This window comes from Mustela putorius, unplaced genomic scaffold, assembly GCF_011764305.1.
Source record: "Mustela putorius furo isolate JIRA1106 unplaced genomic scaffold, ASM1176430v1.1 tig00003853_pilon_pilon_pilon, whole genome shotgun sequence".
Taxonomy (NCBI): domain Eukaryota; kingdom Metazoa; phylum Chordata; class Mammalia; order Carnivora; family Mustelidae; genus Mustela; species Mustela putorius.
The window spans coordinates 78357333-78376499 of NW_025422005.1; the positions used below are offsets into that span (position 1 = coordinate 78357333).

The window sequence follows — 19167 nt, forward strand, 5'->3', positions numbered from 1 at the left end:
AGGATACTAACCATTTGGTCCCCAAACAAAAATATCTTGATGAGTATAAATCACTGATAGGAAAGTGAGCTAAAACTAACTATAGAATATAAAAGGTAATAAACTAGTACATCTGAACATGTCATGAGCCTAAGGATTTTGACAGAACAGAGCCTACCCAAAGCCAATATGATTACCAATTTAAGAAGTTAACTAAAATACTGAGATGGAAATAATATTTGAAAATGAAATTGTTCATATAAAACATGAAAACTCCTACCTTCTTTGTAAATACCCTATTATAGTCTGTATGTAATCTTTTTTTTTTCTAAGATTTTATTTATTTATTTGACAGACAGATCACAAGTAGGCAGAGAGAGAGAGGAAGGGAAGCAGGCTCCCTGCTGAGCAGAGAGCCCTCAGGGCTCTAACCCAGGACCCTGGGATCATGACCTGAGCTGAAGGCAGAGGCTTTAACCCACTGAGCCACCCAGGTGCCCCTCTTTTTTTAATCCATGTAATACTAGCATAAAAAGTATCAAAAATATCAATAAAACCTCTTCTTTAATTTTTTATATTAACTGGACAGATATGCATGACAGATCTGGAGAAACATTTGACATTTACCTGACTTTAATACTTCAGACAAAAGAAAACCTTCCCATTTTGTAAACTATGGCAATAGTGTCTGAAGAAAAAAGAAGAAAATGAACAGAAAATAGAAGAAGTGGAATTTTACCAAGACTACCAAGTCCAACTAACCTGTTTACCAGACTTAAGTTTTTTTCAAAAAATCTTCTAAATATAAAATGTCAGTTTACTGCTAATGTTTCATATTTAATGTGCCAACTATATGAGTTCATGGTTTAGTAGTTGCAAATCTGTATTTATAGTCACTGTTAAAGGACTTTACTAAAGGGTACCACACGCACTGCTCTCTAGTTAAATTTCCTTAATTCTACTGTACAGAGACAACTCAAAAATACCTTAAGCTACATTTAAAGTTACCACACACGCACACACACATTCTTCCAACCCATTCGAAACATCTGAGTATTGCTGATATAGATGATGTGACCGGAACATTTCAAGTGAATGAAGTAGTTCCATTGTTACAAACACAAAACCACTCAATTTTAGCATTTTAAATGTTTAAAGTATCTGAAACTGCACTAGATAACAGCATGCAATTACCCTGAGGAATTAGCTTCATTTAGCGTTTAAAAACTAAGAGCTATACAAGTTTACTTACATTCAAAAATTTAGGGGCACCTGGGTGGCTAAGTGGGTTAAGGCTCTGCCTTCAGCTCAGGTCACGATCACAGGGTCCTGGGATAGAGCCCTGAGGGCTCTCTGCTCAGCAGGGAGCCTGCTTCCCTTCCTCTCTCTCTGCTTGCCTCTCTGCCTACTTGTGATCTCTCTCTGTCAAATAAATAAATTAAAATCTTTAAAACAAAATGTAATGAAGTATTTTTACTGGCCATTTCAACTACTGCCCCATATTAAAACATCTTTTGTTTATAAATTCATATATTACTAAGTTACACTTATTTCTTAAGAAATAGTGCCCCTTTAAACCATCTTGATCAAATAACAAAAATTACCATGAATTATAGATCTGAATTAAGTTTTGTTCATGCCAAAAAAATGAAGTCTTATTTAATGCTATATACTTCAGCAAATAATCCATAAAAGATATTACACAAACTTAGAATCTCTCCTACTATGCCAATCCTAACCATCCAAAGAATAAGATAGTATTTTTAAGCACACACAATATATCAAACAACAATCATTAGGTAGACATTATCATTAATCACACTAACATATTAGGAAATGATCTTATAGGTAGTTTTAGTAATCCACCTAGCTATTTTGGTAATTCAAAATTGAATATAAAACTGAAACTAATCTTGCTATCAGACATATCTTTCTTATATATTTACTGTGCATGGGCATGAGGAATGCAAATAACAGATGTAAAGAACTTGGAGCAGTAGCTGGCATGGGTTTTATGTTCAATATAAATAGCAGCTGTTATTTTGTAATTGTGATGTTATTAAAGGAAGACTAAAAAAATGCCAAAAGGACAAATGGAATTTTTTTTTTTTTTTTGACAGAGATATCACAAGCAGGCAGAGAGGCAGACAGAGAGAGAGGGAGAAGCAGGTTCCCCACTGAGCAGAGAGCCCGACACAGGGCTCGATCGCAGGACCCTGAGATCATGACCTGAGCCGAAGGCAGTGGCTTAACCCACTGAGCCACCCAGGCGCCCTGAGGACAAATGGAATTTATATGGAAGGTATAATATATAAGGAAGATCAGATCTGTAGATCTGATCTACACATTTTCTGGTAAAGAAACAGACCAAGATAGGTTAAGTAACAATGAAAATGACAAAGCAAAAGGCTTGTTTACTACATCATGCCACATTTTTTTTCCAGTCATCAACTCTTACAATGAAATAATTTATAATACAGAATTGTACTAGATTCTCGGGTCACCTGGGTGGCCCAGTGGGTTAAACCTCTGCCTTCCGCTCAGGTCATGATCTCAGGGTCCTGGGACTCGGCTTAGCAGGAAGCCTGCTTCCCCCCATCCCCTGCCTGCCTCTCTACCTTCTTGTGATCTCTTTCTCTGTGTCAAATATATAAATAAATACATAAATATAAATATATAAATGTCAAATATATAAGTAAATAAAATCTTTAACAACAACAACAAAAACGAATTGTACTAGATTCTCCACAAAAACTAAGGCTGCTTTTCTTAACAGAAGGGGAAATTATTATTCTGTAAAATATTTTATTGTACTACCATATTACTAATGTAATTTCCTCAAAAATACTTTTGTATTAAGACTGGGAGAAGAGGATGCTGTCTAAAGTACACTGAGTAAGAGTACTAGCTAACTAAAATTGGATCCTCAGAGCTGCATCTAAAATTGCTATAGCTGAGGTGCTGAAGTTCATGGGTAAGGAACTTAGTCTGTTCCCTGACCTCAACCTTCCATTGTAACAAACACAAACCTATTTAAAAAAAAAAAAAGATATATCCGCACACACAACTTTTTCCTGGCAAGAGTATGTACTAAAATACCAGTTTTCCTATGTTTCAATGAAGTCTGAAAAAACCACAAATTCAGAACAAGTACCTCCTAAAATATATCATATATTACGTGAATTTTTTATTTAGTATACACAGTATACAAGCACTGTGTCAAGAAGTACGTTAAGGGGTGGTTCAGTTGGTTAGTGCCTGACTCTCGATTTCAGCTCAGATCATGGTCTCAAGAGTTGTGAGGCTGAGCCCTGTGTGGGCTCCACAATGGGCGTGGAACCTGAGATTCTCTCTCCACCCCCACTTTGTCCTCCCCCCACCTGCTCATGTATTCCCACTCTCTCTTTAAAAAAAGTGTGTTAATGACAGGAAACAACATGTGTTGGAGAGGATGTGGAGAAAGGGAAACCCTCTTACACTGTTGGTGGGAATGCAAGTTGGTGCAGTCACTTTGGAGAACAGTGTGGAGATTCCTCAAGAAATTAAAAATAGAGCTTCCGTATGACCCTACAATTGCACTCCTGGGTATTTATCCCAAAAATACAGATGTAGTAAAAAGAAGGGCCATCTGTACCCCAATGTTTATACCAGCAATGGCCACGGTCGCCAAACTGTGGAAAGAACCAAGATGCCCTTCAACAGACGAATGGATAAGGAAGATGTGGTCCATATACACTATGGAGTATTATGCCTCCATCAGAAAGTTTGAATACCCAACTTTTGTAGCAACATGGACAGGACTAGAAGAGATTATGCTGAGTGAAATAAGTCAAGCAGAGAGAGTCAATTATCATATGGTTTCACTTACTTGTGGAGCATAACAAATAAAATGGAGAATATGGGGAGATAGAGAGGAGAAGTGAGTTGAGGGACATTGGAAGGGGACCCGGTGAACCATGAGAGACCATAGAAACTTCCAGTTCTACTTTTATTACTTGGACATATAAGCTTTCATAGACCACAGAATGGTTTTCTTGCTTTTAAACATAATTATATAGTTCAACTTTATTGGCTCATGTCTGAAATAAAACTTTGTGCCCTCCTGCAGTACTTTCCAGCTGCATCTACATTTTACTCCTCAAAACACACTAGGAACCTATAATGGTTCCTAGATCCCTCACCTAGGTAGCAAAGCTTAGTTAAACTTTAAACACTCATATTTGGTTTTAAAAAAATAGATTCAGAATAGGTTTGATGAGCAACACAATGATGAAGTGTTATATACGCCAAGTGCCAAAGATGAATGAACATTTTACCATCAGTATGTTTGTTCCTTTCAATTTATGGTTCGTTGTTTCTTTCTTGTAGAATGTGGTAGTCATAAATAAGATCATGATAAATGATAATTACTGGGGGGGGGGGGGAGTCTACCTTCAGCTCAGATCATGATCCCAGGTCCTGCGAACGAGTCCTATGTCAGGATTGGGGTCATGGACCCTAATCAGTGGGGAGCCTACTTCTCCCTCTCCCTCTGCCCTTCCCCCTGCCTGTGCCCTCTTGATCTCTGTCAAATATGTAAATAATATCTTTATAAAAATGAGTATGCTTAATGAAAAAAAATAAGTGTGTTAAGCGCTGTCACTCCATACCCAATGTGAAATAAAAATGAATTACCACCATTCTGAAAAATCCTAAAATGGCAATAAGAATCTTCAAAATAATTCTCCAAATGGGTTAATACACAGATCACAGCCAAGTCCTAAAACTTTTACTTTAATGCTAGTCATGTTAATTATTTAATTACACTGATATTAATAAAGGAAGAGTGATCAAATTATGAGGGGGAATATGTCAATCAAAACTGGATAGAAAAATACATATAAAAATCAGGAAATCCGGGACGCCTGGGTGGCTCAGTGGGTTAAGCCACTGTCTTCGGCTCGGGTCATGATCCCAGGGTCCTGGGATCAAGCCCCAAATCAGGCTCTCTTCTCAGCAGGGAGCCTGCTTCCTCCTCTCTCTCTGCCTGCCTCTCTGCCTGCTTGTCATCTCTCTCTGTCAAATAAATAAATAAAATCTTTTAAAAAAATAATAAAATTTAAAAAAAAAGAATTGAAATATCACAGAAAAAAATGAAAAGTTTAAATATTCTGTAATCTTATTCTCAGAGACTGCCTGTTAGCAGTATAGTCTATCTTCATCATGATTTCTTTTCTCAAAAAAAAAAAAACCACATACTAGCATATAAGAATGTATTTTTTAACTTAACAAAAATTTAGATTATACTATACATATTTTTCTTTGAGAATTTTTTTTAATGCACCTTGATCTTCTATCCTTGTTCCTATTTAGTAGCTTGATTAATGGCCTCCTGGAGAGTTCTTCATCATAATACCCAGAACCCACAAATGTTACCTTAAATGGCAAAAGAGGCTTGGTGGATTAAGTTAAGGATTTTGTGATGAGAAGGTTATCTGGATTATCTGGATTGGACCCATGTGAAGATACTAAACTGTTGACTTAGAAAATGGAGGAAGGGGCCACAGAATGCAAAGCAGGGAATACAAGGAATGCAATTCTAACAGCTGGAAAAAGCAAGAAACAGATTCTATCCTTAAAAACAGCCCTGCTAATACCTTGACTTTAGCCCAGTGAAACACTTCAGACTTCTGGCCTCCATCACTGTAAGAGACTAATTTGTTGTTTTAAGCTGCTAAGTCTGTTAATTTTTTACAGCAGCAATAGGAAAATAACATATATACAAACCATATTATATTAGTTGTATAACATTCTATCATAAAAATTATCATTTTTTTATAGCAACCCTTTATTGATGGCTATTTAGGTTGTTTTCAACTTTTTATTATTATATACTAGGTGCCATGAATACCTCTGAAACACATCTTCCACATTTGTTTTTCTCTAGGAGTTAGTCCATAAAGCACACCTATAAGATCAAGAAATGTGAAATTTCATAATGCCTGGCTGGTTCATTCGGTAGAATGTGCAGTTCTTGATCTCGGGGTTGTGAGTTAGAGCTCCACATTAGGTGTAAAGGTTGCTTAAAAAAAAAAAAGAAGAAGAAGAATAAATGTAGGGTACCTGGGTGGCTCAGTGAGTTAAGTATTTGACTCTTGATTTCGGCCTGTATCAGGCTCCACACTAGGCAGGGAGTCTGCTTGATATTCCTTCTCTCCCTCTCCCCCTCACTACCCCTCCTACTCCCCACCCTCACTGCCACCCTCCAACCCCACCATGCATGGACACACATGCACTCTCTCCAAAAAACAAACAAACAAACAAACAAAAAAAACCCCACAACAAATGTGATATTTTAAATTTTAACAGATATATATATATATATATATATATATAACCTCCAAAAAGGCTATACTTATTTTTTCCTCACAGTAACAACAGTCAAGCCCTTTTCTCCTTCTTCAAAGTCCTCAACTTCTGTTAAATCAGTTTCCTAACTTATAGTTTCTGTTAAATCAGTTTCCTGCTTTATAATGTTTGTTAAATCAGCTTCCTGATTTGTATTTCCTTCTGTACTGGCTATTCCTTCTGTTCTTTTGCAGACTTCTCTTCATCAGCTCATTTCTCTAATGTCAAAGGCTCCCCAAATTCCTATTCCAACCTGGGTCTCTCCTCACTACACACACACCCAGAGCTATCTCATCTACCTCCTTCTACCCCCAATTACTACTTACAAACGAAACAGAATTATTGCCCTCTTTTCCCTCTAAAATCTACCCTTCAACTGTATTCCCTCTATTAATGATTGCCACACTGATATTTAGCAGCCTATGACAGATACATGGGGGTCATCTGATTCCTCTCTTATCCTCACCCCCACAGACCATAGCTCTAGAATCCTTAAGATTCTCTCCTACCCTATCAATTTCTTAAAACAGGAAGACTTTTAATTTTCAACTATATTACTTTACTGTGTGTTTTCCCTATCTTAAGTCCTGTGCTTCACTGTACTAGCATAATCTTTCTGAAGCTCAATTCTGATTTGTCACTTAAGTACACCTTTCACAAATTGCTTATTGGATTGTAGAATGACATAACCACTTGTGAAAACTGTATGGCAATTTCTTCTAAAGTTAAACATATATGTGCCCCATGACCCAGTAATTTCACCCCTAGTTATTTATCTAAGAGAAATTAAAGTAGATGTCTATAAAGAGACCAGTAATCAAGCATTCATGACACCTTTATTCATAATAGCCAAATGGGAGAATGGTTTAACTATGTTATAGTAATACAATGGAATACACACCAACTAAAAAGAACAAATGACTGGTATGTACAAAAACTGTTAAATCAGCTAAAATCAAACTGTTAAAACAGCTAAATTTCAGAAATATTATGTTGAACAAAAGAAGCCAGACAGAAAAGAACACACATTAATTTATTCTATTTTTATGTGAAGTTCAAGAACATAAAAGAATCCTGAGGGATTACGAGGGTGGGGGCGGGGGGCGGTCATGAAGGCATATACATTTATCAAAAAACTCACTGCATTGTATAGGTAAGCTCTATGCATTTCACTATATATAAATTTACCCCAAAAACTTTTTTTTTTTTTTAAAGATTTATTTATTTGACAGAGAGAAATCACAAGTAGACAGAGAGGCAGCCAGAGAGAGAGAGGGAGAGGGAAGCAGGCTCCCTGCTGAGCAGAGAGCCCAATGTGGGACTCGATCCCAGGACCCTGAGATCATGACCTGAGCCGAAGGCAGCGGCTTAATCCACTGAGCCACCCAGGCGCCCCTACCCCAAAAACTTTTAAAGCTAATATTAAGATTTAAAACCTACTTCACTTAGCATTTTCCCTTACTAGTTATAGATTTAAGACAAATTAATCACTTAATTACCTTTTTTATTTTACACCTCACTCAGACACAATACATCAACTGTGCCTTCCCATAGTTTGTAAATTTTGTGGGAGCAAGGATTTTATCTATGTAGAATGGATTACCATTACCTTCCCAATACCAATCATTATGTTTGACACATAGGAGATGCTCAATATGTGTTATCTTTGGTTCTTAATGGCTTATTGATAATTTTGTAACTTCTTTAAAATTCTAGATCACTTACTGATTCATTTTTCCAATCCTGTACGTTACATTGAAATGTACTATCATGGGCGCCTGGATGGCTCAGTGGATTAAGCCGCTGCCTTCGGCTCAGGTCATGATCTCAGAGTCCTGGGATCGAGTCCCACATCGGGCTCTCTGTTCAGCAGGGAGCCTGCTTCCCTCTCTCTCTCTCTGCCAGCCTCTCTACCTACCTGTGATCTCTCTCTGTCAAATAAATAAATAAAATCTTAAAAAAAAAAAAAAAAGAAATGTACTATCATGCTTGACAACCTTTATAAACCTTGCTCATCTGACATTAGAAAAGCAGCTTCTCCACATTTTCAGAAAGGCAGTAAAATATTTAACTCTGTGCTCATCTGTTCAGATAAATATTCTCATGGGCTTACTCCCTAAAATTCATTTTCAATTTACTTAAAGCTCTATCTTCTCACCAGTTGTCTTCTAAACTATTCTGGTTTCTGGTACATCTGAAGATAATAAATTTTTCTTCTTTCTCTCATGTAACTCATTTAAACATCATATTACACAATTGTTCATTGAAAGTTTGCTTTTATCCAGTATCTATTAACATTAATCTAATAAACCTACTACCATAATCTATGAGAATGCTGGATTCATTTCTGACATAATAAAAGATCTGTACCAGGCCAAAAAAAGACAGCTATTAATCTTTTTTTTTTTTAAGATTTTATTTATTTATTTGACAGACAGAGATCACAAGTAGGCAGAGAGGCAGGCGGAGATAGAGGAGGAAGCAGGCTCCCCATGGAGCAGAGAGATGGATGTGGGGCTCGATCCCAGGACCCTGGAATCATGACCTGAGCAGAAGGCAGAGGCTTTAACCCACTGAGCCACCCAGGCACCCCAGCTATTAATCATTTAAACACCAACTCAAAGTTAGACAAAATCCCCATCTTCACTTTTACATCAGTGCTTGCACTTTCCTATGAAAAACAAAAATGATTGCTAATAAAGCCAGCTCTGTTCCTATCTCTCATCAAGGTCCCTTCCAAGAACACAGGAACCATCAGTTCCTCAAGAAGAGAGTCCTAATCATGAACCCACAAGACAATGAATAACAAAACCAACAATGAAGACCCAGATAATAGCCAGTTTGACCAGCTTCAGGGAACATTTTTCAGAGTACAACTGTGAGGGCTGGATTAGTACAAAGAACAATTAACAAGCACTAAACCCACATTATCTTTGGCCACTTAAGGGATAAACTGCAAACTGCACAAGCAGGGGAAAGCTCTCTTCAAGTACAGATACTATTAAAATAAGAGCTGTTAATGCAACAAATACAACACCAGGCAATCTTAAATAATGAGAAATGGAATGATCCTTTCTGAGCAAACACATATGGGGCCACAGTCAAGAGGTTCTATCTACAAAACATTAATTAACCTCCATGTTTCCAAGAGGAAGGACTAGCAAATCACCAAGATAGATAGTAATAACTGATAATGTTATCTTTTATTTATATTTTAATTTTATATGCAAACAAAAGGAAAATAATTGGTGGAGGAGCAAAAAGGCCACTGGGAATTGTGGGCAATATTAAGCAGACTTTTGTATTTCACAAAACTTGTCAAAAATTAATTTGAAGAGCAAAATGGGACTGCAGCTTTTTACATTGCCAAATAAGGACATTACAGAAAACAAACACACACCACAAATTTCTTATGAAAAAGAACATTTTAGCACAGAAAAGGATGGACATAATTTAAAGGGAAATACTTTAAACTGTATAACTTTAGCCTAAGAGAAAACAAAAAGATTTAAAAGATATAACCTTCCAAGTAGGATACAACAGTGAACAGCAGATGGCAACACATTTTTGGATAAAGAAAAGCAGATGATGGACTTCCAGGTTAAGCTGGCAGATTGAACATATACAACTCATTTTCTTCCCTCCCCAAAACTCTACTAAAACAAGGATAAAGAAAATGCTGTTGTTGTGTTCTGTTTTTAGCTCATAAACCACAAGGACAGGAGAATGGAGGAAGAGATGATGGCAATAAAATTTTGGAAGCTGAAAAGATGGAGGAGTGGTAACTGATTTTGTCAAAGACAGCCAAATTATAAACCAGCAGTGCTGGCAACTTAGAACAAGCCCAATTTATACCATACAATCCTCAAAAGGCTCAGGGATGCCAGAACAAAGAGGGGACAGTAAAGTAAGAAAGGTTCAGGTGAAAGCTGTGAACAGTTAGAAACCTAGACCCCATTTCTCCTCTAAGCTACTAAGTGGCCCTTCCTCAATGCAGCAGCTGATGGGAGATTTATTCTCTCAAAAGGATAAACCATACATGGTAGAAGACACAGGTATCCCAAGAAAAAGAGGCAAATTATGTGACCTTATATACTAAATGTTGTACAGTTCATTATTCAGCCCTCCTTCTTGACTTCTCAGATCATTGGCAACCAAACCTCTATCCTCCAAGCAAAAATTGGAAGAGACTCACAGGGAAATCCCACCAGACCAAAAAGTCAGAGACACTGGAATAGCTTCAAACAGTCCACCCAAACCAATGGCTTCAATCTTGGCCACACAAGGGAATCACCTACTGATGTTAATCTATGGAGATAGAAATCAGAATAGTGGTTGCCTCTGGGCAGGGAGTGGGGAAGACAAAAACAAAGGGATATAAACAATTTTCTAAGGTTTTCACAATAATTTGTATCCTGTGCTGGTAACACAGGTGTACACATGACAAAAATCAAACTGCAATGCAATCTTACCTAATTGTTTAAAAAATATTGCTACCTGGGTCCTAACCTCAGAGATTCTGCTGTTTGGTTTTGCAGTGTGTGTGTGTGTGTGTGTGTGTGAGCTCAAGCACACGCGCCCGAGCGCACGAGCACACAACCTAGAATTTTTAAAGCCCCCCGGCGCGGGGCTATGTGATTCTAATGTGCAACCAAAATTGAGAACCACTGTTCTATGCAGATTCTAGAGTAAAACTGAAAGTCAATTAACCCAATCTACAAACTCAGGGCTTCCTATCAACTTTTAGATGCCCACTCTCACTCATAAACAACCAACCACGGATTATCAAAACTCTGAGGAGGGCCTTAATTGCTGAGGCTACACCAAACAGTAAAAAAGTAACTTAGAGGAAACAAACTATGCAAGGAAAAGAAAGCTTAAAGAAATTATCTTTAACATTCTCAGACAGATAAGATATGGCATCCATGAAATGAGAAAGAGAAGAACATGTTAATTGGGTAGAGGAGATGAAGCCAAACTTACAGGCCTGCATAAGGAATATGGTCAAGTAGCTGATATGCCTCAATCACAGAACCCCAGGAAGGCTCAAGAGCTGAGAGTCTCTAGATGGTATGTGGTCAGTGGGAGAGAGATGTGGGGCTGAAGAGCAGGTTAGTAATGTAAAGTCTACATCCATCTGTATTATACAGATCCTATAGTTTCCTTCATTTATACCATCTCATAAATTTATTCCCTAGAAACACTAACATGGAGAGACTCCAGACTCCAAAGAGTGGAGTGAGGCTAAGGCAGAAAGCCAAAGAGTTAAGCAGAAGCACGTATAGTGAATAGCAGCCCCTACCTACCCACAGCCACATCTCTGCTCAGCCCTCAGGACAGTGGGAGCCAGTGATTACCTTCCCGACTCCCACCCCTGCCCAGTTTGATTTAAATGTCCTTTTTGTATGCTGCCAAACCAATTTTCATAATAGCACTTACAGTGGAGGATAAAGGTCTCTTTTTGGATTTCCACTTATCCTTCCTAGACTCTAAACCCCTTAAGGGCAGGAGCTGCATTTTAATCAGCTTTGTATCAGCAATGGCCCAACACAGACATTGTCAATATACTAAACACTCTATAACTCCTTAATTGGTCCTAGACACCACACCAAAAAAAAAAGAAAGAAAGAAAGAAAGAAAGAAAGAAAGAAAGAACGAACCAACTTGGAAAAGTAGAACATACGAGGTATAATTTGGATTAGGTCCTGAATGAAGATTAAACACATGGATCGACTGCACTTCTACATACTGGCCACAAATATTTTAAAGTATCATTCACAATAACACCAAAAAATTTCAAATACCTAAGAATAAATAAAAGATGTCCAAAACTTTTACACAGAAAACTACAAATTATTGAAATTTTTTTTTTTTTAGATTTTTTATTTATCTGACAGAGATCACAAGTAGGCAGAGAGGCAGGCAGAGAGAGAGGAGGAAGCAGGCTCTCTGCGCTGCAGGGAGCCCGATGTGGGGCTCGATCCCAGGACCCCGGGACCATGACCTGAGCCGAAGGCAGAGGCTCAACCCACTGAGCCACCCAGGTGCCCCTGAAATTTTTTTTTTTTAAGATTTATTTGTTTGTTTATTTGACAGAGAGAGAGATCACAAGTAGGCAGAGAGGCAGGCAGAGAGAGAGAGGAAGGGAAGCAGGCTCCTGCTGAACAGAGAGACCGACGCGGGTCTTGATCCCAGGACCCTGAGATCATGACCTGAGCCGAAGGCAGCGGCTTAATTAACCCACTGAGCCACCCAGGCGCCCCGAAATTATTGAAATTTTAAAAGGCCTTAAATAAATACAGGTATATGCCATGCTCATAAACTGGAAAACCCAATATTAAGATACTCTCCAAATCGATATATGTATAGATTCAATTCCAATTTTCAAAATTTGTTGAAATTGACAAGAAGATTCTGAAATTTATACAGAAATGCTAAGAGCCAAGAACTGCCCAGTATCAAAAAACAAAGTTGGAGGCCTTATACTATCACATATCAAAGTTTATTATACAGTTACATTAATTAATTAATACAATGATACCGGTGCAAGGATAACAAATAGACCAATAAAACAGAATAGAGTTTCCAGAAAGAGAGCCACACTTAAACAGTCATCTGATTTATTAAAGTGCCACATAGTGCAGAAGGACAAGTAAGGCAGTTTCCAAAAATGGTGCTGGATCAAAAAGATATCCACCTCGTTAAAAGTGAATATTGACCCCTTACAATCCATCTGAAATTTACTGTAAATTGTACATCTTAAATGTGGAAAGTAAAACAAAATAAAACTTCTGTAAGAAACACACAAAAATATCTTCATATTCTTAGGCTAGGCAAAATGTCTTAAATAGGCCACAGAAAGCAGTACTCATAAAGAAAAACAGTAAATATATTTCATTAAAATTAAAGTTGTTCATCCTTCAAAAAAGGGGGCGCCTGGGTGGCTCAGTGGGTTATGGTCATGGTCTCAGGGTCCTGGGATCAAGTCCCACATCAGGCTCTCTGCTCCGTGGGGAGCCTGCTTCCTCCTCTCTCTCTCTCTCTCTCTGCCTGCCTCTCTGCCTACTTGTGATCTCTGTCTGTCAAATAAATAAATAAAATATTTAAAAAAAAATTAAAAGAGTGAAAAGACAGAGTGGAATAAGATAAATTATGTATAGTTTATAGATAGAGGTGTGTGTGTGCATACCTTCCAGAAAGAACTCTTATTCATAAAACCGCAAATAAAAAAAAATAAGACAGACATCTCACAAAAGAAGATATATAAATGGCCAATAAAAGATAAAACTACAATCATGAAAATGTAAAATAAAACCACACCAATATATTACTGCACCTCAACCAGAATAGCAAAAATGTTTCCAACCGACAAGCATCAGCAAGAATGTGGAGTAATTGAATTATCATTCCCTGCTAATTAGCTCAACCACTTTGGAAAATGTTCAACAGTAAGTAATACTAAAGTTTTGTCATTCACATATCTCACAAACCAACAATTCCACTCCTAGGTATAAATCCCAACCTAGAAATATTCTGTTTCTTGATCTGTGACGGTAAAAATTCTTTACCTGCACTCAGGATTGTGCACTTTTTCTGTATATTCAATAAGTTTTCTAAGTTTCCTTGACACAAAGATCTCAGAGACCTTGGGCCAGCACTTTAGAACAGAAAAGGAGCCTCAGGTAAACTCAAGAAAGTTTACTAATAAAATTAAAAACCAAAAAAGAAAGAAAAGGGGGGGGGGGGCACTAACACGTATCAGTCCAGAACAAAGGTAAAAACTACCAACCCACAGTTTTTCTTGAACTTCAAGAAGCACTGGATTTCTTTCACAGAAGAAAGGGGTTTATTGTTCTACACTGTAAACCAAAGAAAAGATTATCTTTGCAAGAAAATGCTTTTCAAAGTCACCTCTAACAGCAACGGATAGGAGAAAAGCAAAGGTACCATTGCAAAAGTTTTGGTTAACTCCTCGGTGAACGGATGACAACCGGCTTGATCTAAGATGCCCCCAAACAGACAGACACAAAGAAATCACGGCAATTCTAAAGCAAACACCAGCACCACACTCCAATCTACCGGAAATTCTGCGGTTAATTTGAGGCTTGCCCCGCTAGTCATAAGGTGATTCAGCGATGGTTACAAACGCTCTCCAAGTACATCCTTGGGAGTCACCTAGCACACCTGGCTAGCCCATCACCTGCCTGGAGCGCGGCCCTGCGGAGAATCCCGGGGGCCAAATCAAGACGCCAACTTCGCAAGTAAGGGGTGCGGGCGGTCTCACTCCATCAGGACACCCAAAGAGAACGATCTTCTGGCCTCCAGGGTGGGGGTGAAAGGTCAGTATCTCCCCCCACCCAACACAGGATTAGTGAGGAACTACCCCGAAGCTGCCCGGTCTCTCCACCTCCCGGGGACTCTCCTGGAAGACCCGTTGGCGAGTTTCCTCCCCAGCGCCCACGGGAGGAGGGTCCCGGGCCGCCGCGGCCTCAGGGAACTTAGGCCCCAGCGGGGCCGGGCACGCCCGCCCCGCTCGTGCCGCAAGTTTGGTGGCGGCCCCACTCGCCGCGCCCCGGCCCCGTCGTGCGCCCCGCAGAACCCGAGCTCGCAGCTCGTCTGGCCTCCCGGCCCGCCCGGCCTGGCGCGGCGCCGCTCACCTTGGAAACGTTGGGTGGACTCCGCCGTAAACATTAACTTCCCATGCAGCCGGCAGCCTCGCCGCCGCGTCTCAGCGCCTCGGCCCCGCTCCGGCTCCGCGGGCCGTCCTCTCCGCCCGCTCCGGAGCACCGCGCTCACTCGAGAGCTCAGAGTCGCCACCGACCCTCACGCACGCCTCCGGGCGCCGCGACTGCTTTAACTACTACCCGACCCCTACCCTGCCCGCCCGCTGGCTCCTCCAGGGTCCGGCCCGCCGCGTCAGGAAAGCCCAAGGCGCAGGCGCGGCAGGGCCTTAAAGAGACCGGCCGCCTCTACCGCATAATGGGTTCGAGCAGGTTAGGGGCCGGGCGGCCGGTGGAGAAAAGGAGAAGCCGAAGGGATTGGGCCGTGGGGATCGGGGGCGGGGAAATCCCGCTCCCTCCTCCGCCTCTCTTTCAAAGCGCCAGCCCTCGGCCTTACAAATTGCAGACTTCCCCAGTCTCTTGGACCGCCCCTGGCATGGAAAAGCTGCTCAGGACACACCTCTTCAGGGGCCCGAGAAGACCCCTAGCTCGGGGCTGAGGGCCTCGAGCTACCGCGTCGCCCACGGGCCTCCCAGGCCGCGGGCACGCGACGCCGACGCACAGGCTTCCGAAAGGCCTTCCAAGCTCCCCGACAGGTGACCTAGGTCACTCTCAAAAACAATAATCAAGGTGCAAATAGCACTTGTGATTGCAAATCCCTCTACCTTCAGTCGTCTCGACGCACTGGGTTTGTGCAGAGTCCGACAGGGGGCAGAGCATAGGCACAAACGTATGAGGTCCAGCCGGGCAACCATCCAATACCAACGAAGAAATTCTTAGAAGTACTTAGTTTGGGACAGAAACTATCTACTAATTCCGGTCCAACTCCAGGAAAAACGGGGAAGAAAAATAATGAAGATAGTATAAATTACTTTCATTATACATTTATAAATTACAAAATGACAGTAATTATCAGCACACACACACACACAAAAATTAACCTCCAAATTGTTTGCCTAGAAACTAGATAGTCCGTGGTTATTTTCTGATATAAATTTGCAGTCTCCGGAAGGGATTCCACTGTAGTAAGCATTTCAGAAAAAGAAAAACTCCACATTTTTTTTAAAAACAGGCTTAGGAAATACTAAAATAGAGGAAGTAGAGCCATGCCCTCCACCTAGCTAAAAAACTTAGAAATCTTGAAATTTTTTGAGGCAAAATTTTTCATAACTTTTAGGTCAGGCCGTTATTTAAAGTTAACTTCAATCAACAATTTTATTGAAACAGAACACATTTTGTATAAGAAACTTAAAAGATAGCTTGAAAATCTACTTTTCCCTCTATATAGTACATCTATCAGCAAATCCTGTTGATTTTAGCTCTGAAATTTTCCTTGAATCTATTCTCTTGTATCTCCTCCATCACCACCCTAATCCAAGCTACATGGGTGAGGGTGAAGGAGTGCCTAACCTACTCTTCTCAAAGGCTTACCCATATGTGCCCTAGTTCCCCTCTCATCTCTTCACCACACAGAAGGCTATGTGACCCTGTCACTTCTAGGTAAACCAATCACTAGCTTCCCATTCTCTTAGACAAAACCCTTAACTACCCAAGCCCTACATGGTCAGGAGCCTTGCGCATCTCTTCTCTCACCTCTTCTCACTTCTCAAACTACTGCTGTCTCTTCCATCCTGCTGACTCTCTTCCAGCCATAGTGGCCTCTTCTGATCCTTCAAATCTTCTTCCCTCCACAGAGCTTGTGCATATGTTTTCCTCAATGCCTGGAGAGCTTCTCCAACTTTCATCCTTCTGACTTCAGTCAGCTCTTATCTCTACCTATACACACACACGATGTACATACATGTATATGTAAGTATACAGGAACTCTACTTCCTATTTTTATATATGTGTATATATATGTGTGTGAGTATATGTATATATACACATATATATATAATGTACACACACACATTCCAAATAACCTAAATAACCACTGCTGTGTTAAATGTCTGAGATATTTTATCTTAAATGGCCTGAGGAGAGAAGCTTATACCATTAGCTCTGACCCTCTAGTAATCTCCCTGGTTTACTCGTTTCCTTTTCTCACTCAATTTATTTGATGAAAGAGCTTACACTTGAACTTTTCACTGAAATAGCTCAATCCAACAGAGAAATAGCTAATTCTGATCTCTCAAAGAGCTTGAACACTTGCGTAAGCGAAATTCTACCATGTGAATTTCACACCAACACCACCTCTGCTCCAGCTCTCCACCTCTCCACTGTTCACACTCTGAAACTTCAAAATAGAGGAAGCATGGGTGCAGTGGGCAGTGGCACCCTGCTTGGAGAAAGTTAAATTAGAGGGAAATTTGGTTAGCAATTCAAAAGTTTTCTATGTTCTAATGCTGTACCCCCTTGGCATTGATTTGTGTCAACCGTACAGGAGAGGACCTGAACTATGTTCTCTCTAAACCTGGCAAGGGTTAAATCTCAGAACACCATGCTCTCAACTGCCAAAGGTGTTTTATAAGTCACCCGTGTGAGTCATTGCTCACAGAAATAAAAAGCAAAAGAGGTATTCTCCTGAGAGGCAAAAACTACCCAGAACACGGAAGAGGAAGTCACCAGTGGAGTCAACCCCATTTGTGAACAACACCCACCCTTACCCTGGGCATCTGACATTTGGGGTTTCCTTAGAGAACCAGGGCATCTCAGTTACATTCTAGGACTGCACTGTCCCAAACAGCAGCCACTAGGCTCATGTGATTGTTTACATTTCAACTTAAATTAAAATTTCAGTTTCCCCTTTGCAGTCACACATTTCAAGAGCTCAGTAGTAGCCATATGTGGCTACTGGCTACTATCTTGGACAGCACAGATATAGAACATTTCCATCTCTCAGAAAGTTCTCCTGGCAGCACTGTTCTAGAAAAACGAGAAGCAATACTCCATTGAGACTCCCAGCTAATGTTCAAAATATCTTGCTTTCGAAAAATAAAGGCTCATGATGAAATAGGGAAGTCCTATTTCACTTGGCTTATTGCTTTCCACAACATAAATCCAAATTCAATGAAACACCAAAGCTGTGGCTTCTTAGTGTAATGAGGTTATAAGAATGGCTTTAACCTCATATCTAACACATTTCATTTGTTTGCTAGACTTGTTATCTTAGGAAAGAACTTGTTAAGAGGCGCACAATTCTATTGCCATCTCTTGGCTCTTTGTGCATAGGTAGAGATTATATCTGCCACAGCTGTGGTAAAAGAACCAGCTCTCTGGCTCAAAAGTTTGGAATAATTTTTAAGATTATATTTATTTATTTATTTGACAGAGAGATCACAAGTAGGCAGAGAGGCAGGCAGAGAGAGAGGAGGAAGCAGACTCCCCGCTGAGCAGAGAGCCAAGATGCTGGGCTCGATCCCAGGACCCTGAGATCATGCATGACCTGAGCCCAAGGCAGAGGCTTAAACCTACTGAGCCAACCAGGTGCCCCTAATTTAGCTTTTTTTATGAACTGTGCTCCCCTAACAACAGGGAAGCAATGGTTGCTGAAGTCATCACTGAAAGACCACACAACCTTCAACATTGCTACCAGATGGAACTTGTGAATGAATCCCATGGTGACCCAGTCATTTTCTCAGCTGTCCTTTCTCTCCACCTGAGAAATTTGAAGGCCTTATGGATTCCTCAGGTCTCCTCTGAGAATGTACCCTCAAAAAAGATAACCAGTAGCCAATTACAGCAAGGTAAAGAAACAGTATTGAATTACAAAAAGTCAGTTACTAAAATACCTTTCCTATGGTGTGAAATTAAACCTAATGTTCCATAAATTCTTGTTAATCCCTCAAATGGCCATAATACAATAACATTCTTAAAATAAAACTGAGGAAGTGTTAACAAGCTGTTCCTGTGTTTCGAAGACTAAGCAAAGTATATAAACCCTAGCTCAGTAGCAAAATATTTCCTGTTCCAGTGCTTACATTTTTATATGTTTTGATATAAAATCAAACATTGTCGGCAGTTACCTGTTTCCCATTAGCATTTCTAAAGGCAGCCGTCATTTTGGTGGTAACCATGATAAGCAGAGAAGATGTGGAGCCTGGGGATTTGAATTGAATTTATAGCTGACTCACAGGGAGTG

General features: G+C 40.0%; 1 protein-coding gene across 8 annotated transcripts in view; it reads right to left on the minus strand.

Annotated features, from left to right (window-relative positions):
* The window catches only part of EVI5 (ecotropic viral integration site 5), a 205896-nt gene extending 186825 nt beyond the window's left edge, over window positions 1-19071 (minus strand). For 4 of the 8 annotated variants that reach the window (XM_045064863.1, XM_045064856.1, XM_045064864.1 and 1 more), the window contains exon 1: window positions 19052-19071. The gene's annotated coding sequence lies outside the window, so the exon portion shown is untranslated. Of the gene's footprint in view, window positions 1-15023; window positions 15443-19051 lie in introns of those variants that run through there. The other 4 variants (XM_045064857.1, XM_045064861.1, XM_045064858.1 and 1 more) reach the window with 1 other exon arrangement.
* Between the last annotated feature and the right edge of the window lie 96 nt (window positions 19072-19167).